We start from the raw sequence: 7,279 nt of genomic DNA, 5'->3' as shown, positions 1-7,279 counted from the left end.
GGGGACAGACAACAGAAAAGTGGGTGAAGAGAGACGTCGGACAGGGCATGGTATTGATGTCCTCCCACAGCTCATCGGGTCTTCTGTCATTAGTGTCCAGTTCATTAACTTTGTTCTTGAGATGTTCTTGAAATTCAGGGGGGATAATATATGATCGTATTTTGGCTCTTGTGGAGTTGTTCGAATTTTTTTCAGCTTTAACTTGAACTTATATATGAGCAATTGATTGTCTGTTCCACAGCCGGACCCTGGCCTGGTTTTAGCTGCTAATATTGAAATTCTCCAACATCTCTTCCACAGATGTAGTCAAATTGATTTCTGTGTATTCCGTCTGGAGACGTTCAGAACATCTTGTGTATTGCAGAAAGAGGGTATTTGCTATGAACAAAAGATTTTGCTCATGCAGAATTCTATCATGCTGTCTTCAGTTTCATTTTCATTACCAAGTCCCTATTTTGCAGGGACCCTTTCTTCTTTTGAAGTTCCAACTTTTACATTCTAATTGTGAAGAATTGTACATTTTGGATAATAGTTGAATTGATTGGATTTCCTTGAAGGTGGATAGATATAATCCTATCACAGACAACATTGTACTTCAAGATTAATTTTGACATGTCCTTTTTGACAATGAAAGAAACACCATTGCTCTTGAGTATGTTATGCCTGGCTTAGTTGTATGGTAATATGGAGACCGGCTCCTATCTTACAAATTGAAGAGGTTCAAGAGGGTCTGATCTACAAAGGGAAAACTTATATACAAAAGGGATAGCCAAAAGTTGAGGTGCAGGGTTCCTAAACACTCCAGGCCCCTAACTTTATTAGAGGCAGGCTTGAATACATTTCCTGCACATGCCTGCAATTCATGACAGGATCACACAATGGGACAGTTCAAAATTACTTGAAGGTTAACAAAGAAACAATGACACAAAAGCCAAGTTTTCAACAGATAGGAGGGCAGGATAAGGTTGGGAACCTGAAGTAACTGACCAGCTTGCAGACTGCTGCCTCTGCACGTTAGTCAGAGAAGAGGAGGCCAGTGTCTTTTCATCTGAGGAGGAGATACAGCCCAGTCATTGCTCCATGAGCTCCTGTGGCCGAACCATCAGCGTTCTCCCGTGGGCAAAAACTGTGGATGGTGGTGATTGTGTCCCATTTGCCCAGGGAGCAAACAATTTTACCCTCACATCTCCTCCTTTTTTTATTTTCTAAGCAGAATCAAATTTATATGTGTCATATTCATTTTGTACAATAGTCAGAAGCACTTCAGAGACATTTCAATAAGATGCAAATAATAAGTAAGAAAATTGATAAGAAAAATTCTTCAACAAAATCCAAAATGTTAAACAAGAAATATGTTCAATCTCAAGTGGCCATCCTACTTTGCACATGAATTTTGGGTTTCCACTGTACCCACAATTTTCACAACTTGGTGTTTATAATTTCAGCTTTGATACATTTTCCTTCGATATATTTGGATCACACATACTGGAGTGCTTCTTCCACATGGGCTTGGTCCCTCCTGATATCAGGTCCTGTTCTTCATAAAGTAGTGCTTCTCAGAGCACCTGCTCAGCAGACAGATTGAATAAGTATGTTGAAAAGCTAGAGCCCAGACATTTAGCTTTCTTGATTGGTTCTGTGTCTTGGTCTATGTTAGGGTCTGAATGACCCCAGTAAGTATTCTCAACTTGCCATTATGCATCATGTTATCTCTATTTTTGTAAGATCCACACAAATGTTTTTTAATAGTCATCTGCATTGACATAAATAAATATCTGAGTTATGATCAATTAATATGTCCCTTCTAGTCATTACTTTTTAAGTAATATATTATAATTCAAGACTTTATATTGCCTGGGGCTATAGTCCCTTGTTAGATGACATTCTGTACTATACCCAAGGATAAAGTGGAATTAAGACTTACCTTAGCAGAGGGTGTGTATCATGCCTCCCTGTTTATTATTTTTTCCTGGAGAGCATCATTAAGACTTCATCTCAGTACAGAATGTGAACCAAGCCACACCCTGTTTCCTTCGACACATCTCCTACCTTACCTTAGGACAGAGTGTGACTTCTTAAGCTATTAATCTTTGTTTTTCTTGGATACACGAAGGTATTGTTATACAATTCTAACACCTGGAACCCACCTGGAAAGCCAGGCCTCTATTTCCTGATGGAGCTTTGGTAGAAACAAAAAGACCAGTTGTAGCCTTTGGGAATTTGGGGCTTCTGGCTCAGGAGCCTGCATCTGGCTCACCTCTGCCTGACATTCATATTTTGGATTGAAAAGCATGTTAGACATTTTCTCAAAGTCTTGGTGGGATGTTTCAGTGAATTTAAAAGCCCAGGGAAATGAAGGGATATATTCTGGGGAAGAATTGGAGGAAATAGAGCATAATTGCATCTTAGAAGAGTTGGACATAAGAAATTATATCATAATATCTTGATGATATACTCTGGTTTTTTTGTTTTTCTTTTATCAATTTATTGGGGCTCATACAATTCATCACAATACATAGATCAATTCTGTAAAGCACATCTATATATTTGTTGCCCTCATTATTCCCAAAATTTGCTTTCCTCTTGGGTTCCCAGAATCAGCTCACTTTCCTTTTTTCCCCTCCCCCTCCCTTCCTCCTCCCCTCTCCCCCATGCACCCTTGATAATTTATAAATTATTATTGTATCTTATATTACACTGCCTGGCGTCTCCCTTCACCCACCCCTCTGCTGCCCGTCCCCCAGAGAGGAGGTTATATGTAGCTCCCTATGATCAATTCCCCCTTTCTACACCCCCTTTCCCCCCTGGTATCGCCACTGTCACCCCTGGTCCTAAGAGGTTCATCTGTCCTAGATTCCCTGCGTTCTTGTTTTAAGCCAAGACCCATCCGACATTAATAATGCCTTTTCTAATTTCACTTCCTTTCCCTCTATCTAGCTTGAATTTCTGGAAGTCATCTGTTGATGTACTGCTGCAATTGTATTTGAATTCTTCAGCACAATTTCACTGGCATGTAGTATTAGTGACACTGTTTGATAATTTCTGAATTCTGAGGAATCATTTTTCCGTGGAATGAACACAGGTAAGGATCTCTTTCAGGTAGTTGACCACGTACTTACCTGACATCTAGATTCCTTGGCATAGACAAGTATCACAGCCTCTAGTATTACAGGTTTTTGTTGAAATATATTAATTTGTATTCCACCCATTCCCAGAGTCTTGTTTGTCATCAGGGCCTTCAGTACACCTTTGACATCCTTCCTCTATATAAATGTTTCTAATCAACATGCTATTTCTTGAAATGTTTGAACAGAAACCAATTCTTTTGGTAAAGGAAATTTTTGTTCTTTCCTGCTTCATTCAATGTTCAGCCAATAGAATCCTTCCAAATTGCTAGTCAAGGACTGAATTTTCCTTCAGTCGCTTCAACTTGAAAAAGATCAAATGCGCATTCCTCCTTTCTGGTTTTCTAATTCCGGCTCTTAGACGGTTTCATCAAAATACTTTGCTTTGTCTTCCCAAACTGATCTTTGAAACTTTATGTTCAATTTTTTTATGTCGTCATTTCTCCCATTTGCTTTAGTCTTTCTGAGTGTGAGGCAAACATCAGTCTTTTCTGAGATACATGTGTCTTTTCTGTATTCTCCGTGATGGTTTGCTTCCTTCAGGATGGGTTTCTCATCGTCACCCAACAACTTCCCTCTTCTTCAGTCAGCAGTGGCCGGTGTCTATCAGCCAAGTCTTGAGATGGTCCCTAAGCTCAGATGGGATCAACGCAAGTTGTGTTTCACCTCCTGTTAGCTTGTTTAATTTTCTTCAGTTTCATTCTAAACCTGCATTCGAGCACTTGATGCTCTGTTCCAAAATCAGCCCCTGGCCTTGTTGTGGCTGGTGACATTGTGTTTCTCCATCATCAGTTTCCACATACGTGGCTGATTTGATTCCTTTGTATTTCATCTCAAAAGTTCTATGTGTATAGTTGCTATTCATGTAATTGAAAAAAAGATATTTGTTGTAAATAAATTGTTGGTTTTTCAAAATTCTATTATGTGATCTCTAACTTTGTTTCCCTCACCAAGGTCATATTATCCTTCTAGGGATCCTTTCTGAAACCAGGATATTCCTCATCTTATTTTACCAAGAGTATATTAAGCAGCCACTGTAGTCCTGGCATTATAACCAACCGAAAGTGCTGGTTTCTGAGACTGTATGAGAAAATATTCCATGACGATTCAAATGGTTTTTAGTTCCCAGTCCTTTGGAAGGACTGAGTCTGTCTCAATCTAGAATCTCAGCTGAAGTCTAGACAAATGACCCTGCTGGTTTTTGAAAAGCTAATCACATCGCCTCTAACATCATAGTCACAAAAGTCACCACTGTACAACAGACAGGGTAAGTATCTTCCATTTTGTGATCTGACCTAATTATCTTCTATTTTGTGATTTGGTGTGAATATCCTATGAGTTATAAATTCTAAACTTTACATTAATGAGGCAGAATACAATCCATACAACTATGTTGTATCTCAGTTACCCTCTTTGGGGATATAAAAGAGATTAAATAAGCAAACAGATCAAAGCGCCTCTCAACAATCAAGTAAGAATTGCCAAGAGCAGAGCACATCCCCTGGAAGCTGTGTCTCAGCATGGAGAATCTTCCAGAACCAAGGTACATTTTACACCAAGATCTTGAATATTTTCCCCAAAACAAGAAAAAAAAACAATTGCTATAAGATAGAGATTAGTTAGGCTGGCAACATCCACCCTAATGATTATTTTTCTCTAAAACCCCCCTACGCTTGGTAACAAATATGTGCTAGGTTGATTTATATTAATGTTTGTGTCATGTTCGTGTTCATATGCACAACTATATTCATATCCATCTTTATCTTTATTTATTCATAAAAGTTCATAACAAGAAAAATGGCCCACACAGTTGCAGAAGTGGGCAAGCCTAGTTTGGTTGTCAGAAATTAAGCTGGAGGCTTTCCTGACTTGTGTGACTGGCTGGGGCTATGAAGCTGGGAAGACATGAAGCCAGAGAAGAGGCCATTGGATACAGAAATTAATTGGTAGATCAGATGTTATAGAAAGGCAAGGTTAGTTCAAGGTCAAGTAAGCCATATCATGGGATATGGCACATATCTTGAGAGACCAGACACGAGATCTAGGCCTGCAGCAAGAGGAGAGGAAAACTCTTCACAATATCTCTTTGTAGATCTCAAGTAGGCAAAGGAGAGCTCTTCAAGCTGTGACCTGAGTGAGAGGTTGCCAGGGTGACACAAATCTCACTCTCATAGTCCACCCCTTGTCAATTTAGCGCCTGGACACATCTCTTCAACCTTACATAATGTCCAAAGATCTACATGAAATCATCTTGCACCTAACATGCTACAACTAACATTGGTACAAAGGAAAAGGCGCCAGTCTCATTTATATAGCAAAATAAAAATATTCGATGCCTAACAACTCCTAAGCTGTTAGCAATCACCCACACCTGGATCCTATAAGCCTACCAGTATTTAGAGAAGGACATCATGCTTGGTAAAGGAGAGAGGCAATGAAGAGGAAGACTTTTAAGAAAATGGATTGACACACAGGCTGCATCAGTGGGCTCAAACATAAGAACTATTTGGGTGACAGCACAGGGCCTATCAGTGTTTTGTTCTGCTGGACAACAGTGACAAACCCAATCATTTCACGGGAGTTATAGAGACATGGATAGAAGACACATGTTGAGAAACTTCACTTCACCACAGACATCACCCATCATCCTCTGGCTTCTCAATTGACCAGGGTCTAACAACAAGTTGAGCCCCAGTCTTATTCGGTCATGCTATGTATGAGTCACAGACTCTTGTAATGTGGCACAGCAACAAAAAGCACTTAGACTTTTTCTCCCCTAAGCAAGACCCTAGATTTGTTCTTTTCCTTTGTTTTCTGGGCTTTTAAAGTTTAATGACAAACAGAACTATCTTCAACAAATAAGTGGTCTGGGTAAAAACAAATATATTAAAATTACTGAGATAGTGAAAGTAAATTATGGTATACTGGCAGAGCTAAAAAAAAAAGATGTACCTATGGAATCGAAATTTCAAAAATCTGGAGGAAAAACTTAAAGCATCAAAAATGAAAAAGACAAAGTTAGAATGGCAAAAACGTCAAGAGATTGTATAATCTAAAAGCACGTTTTTCATCTGATTTCATTATGTCATTTTTTAATAAATATTCCTCTGTTTTCAAATGTCTGCATAAAGGAATTCCAGTTTATACAATAGAACAGTTGCTTGTATGAAAGGAATTTTGTAATGATGTCCTTTATTTTCCTCTTAGAACTTTTTACAGTATATTCGCTCATTTCATAGATACATGTTTTTTCCTTCCAGTTGCCTGTGTTGCGACTCAGGAGGAAAAGCACACTTGGCAGTGCAGCTGTGGCGGATTTTTTTCAAGCACGCTCGAGAGTGCGGACTTCAGATGGTCTATAATTACAGCCACTGTTTACAAGGAAGGGAATTATACATTTTTATACGAATTTTAAAAATAGACATTTCAAACCCCATCATTTTTAACACTATTTTTGCTTAAACGATTGTTCACTTTTCCATGGAACCGAGTAGTCTGAGTAATAATGATGAGTCTGGTCTTCAGAGTGTATTAGTTCTAATTTGGGAGTATAATTAGAAATGCTGCTGGGGAAGGTCATATTTTAGGAATAATGATGCTAAATCTCTTCTGCAGGAAAGGTCTTCAAGCCACAATTGCTCTTTCTCCAGACATAACTGACTGGTAGTTCTTTACCATCATTACGAAAACATGAACACTTTCAGAAAGTAGCCAGAAAAGGTTCACAGTTGTTGGCTTAAAGAATATCAAGTTCTTTCTTTCTAGTGTAAAACATACGGGTGATGAATGTCTGCTCTTTAATGTATAATGTTTTAACAAAACTGGAAAAAAGTGAGCTAAAAGCCTTGATGTTAGATGTTTAATGGGGCATTATGATAAAAATTCTTCTTATTTCCTGGAGCTAAAGTTTAATAGGAAGTCATTTATTAGACCAACCAGTTCAGTTTTTAATTGACAGTTGACATAAAGTATGTTTTCCTTAGCTTCAAATTTATGTCTTTTTCTTATCTACCGCAATAATCTTGCTCTTCAAAAATATATTCTAAAAACAATGCAGTAAATGGATGTCTATATTCATTACATCATTCTTTACAATAGTAAAAAGCTAGAAACAATACAATTGCCCATAAATTGATGGTTGAATAAATAAAATC

Source organism: Echinops telfairi, unplaced genomic scaffold (assembly GCF_000313985.2).
Source record: "Echinops telfairi isolate 266 unplaced genomic scaffold, ASM31398v2 ScPeMD7_7405;HRSCAF=8443, whole genome shotgun sequence".
In the NCBI taxonomy this organism is placed as follows: Eukaryota; Metazoa; Chordata; class Mammalia; order Afrosoricida; family Tenrecidae; genus Echinops; species Echinops telfairi.
The sequence above is the reverse complement of the archived record's forward strand: the minus strand, read 5'-3'. Positions refer to the sequence as shown.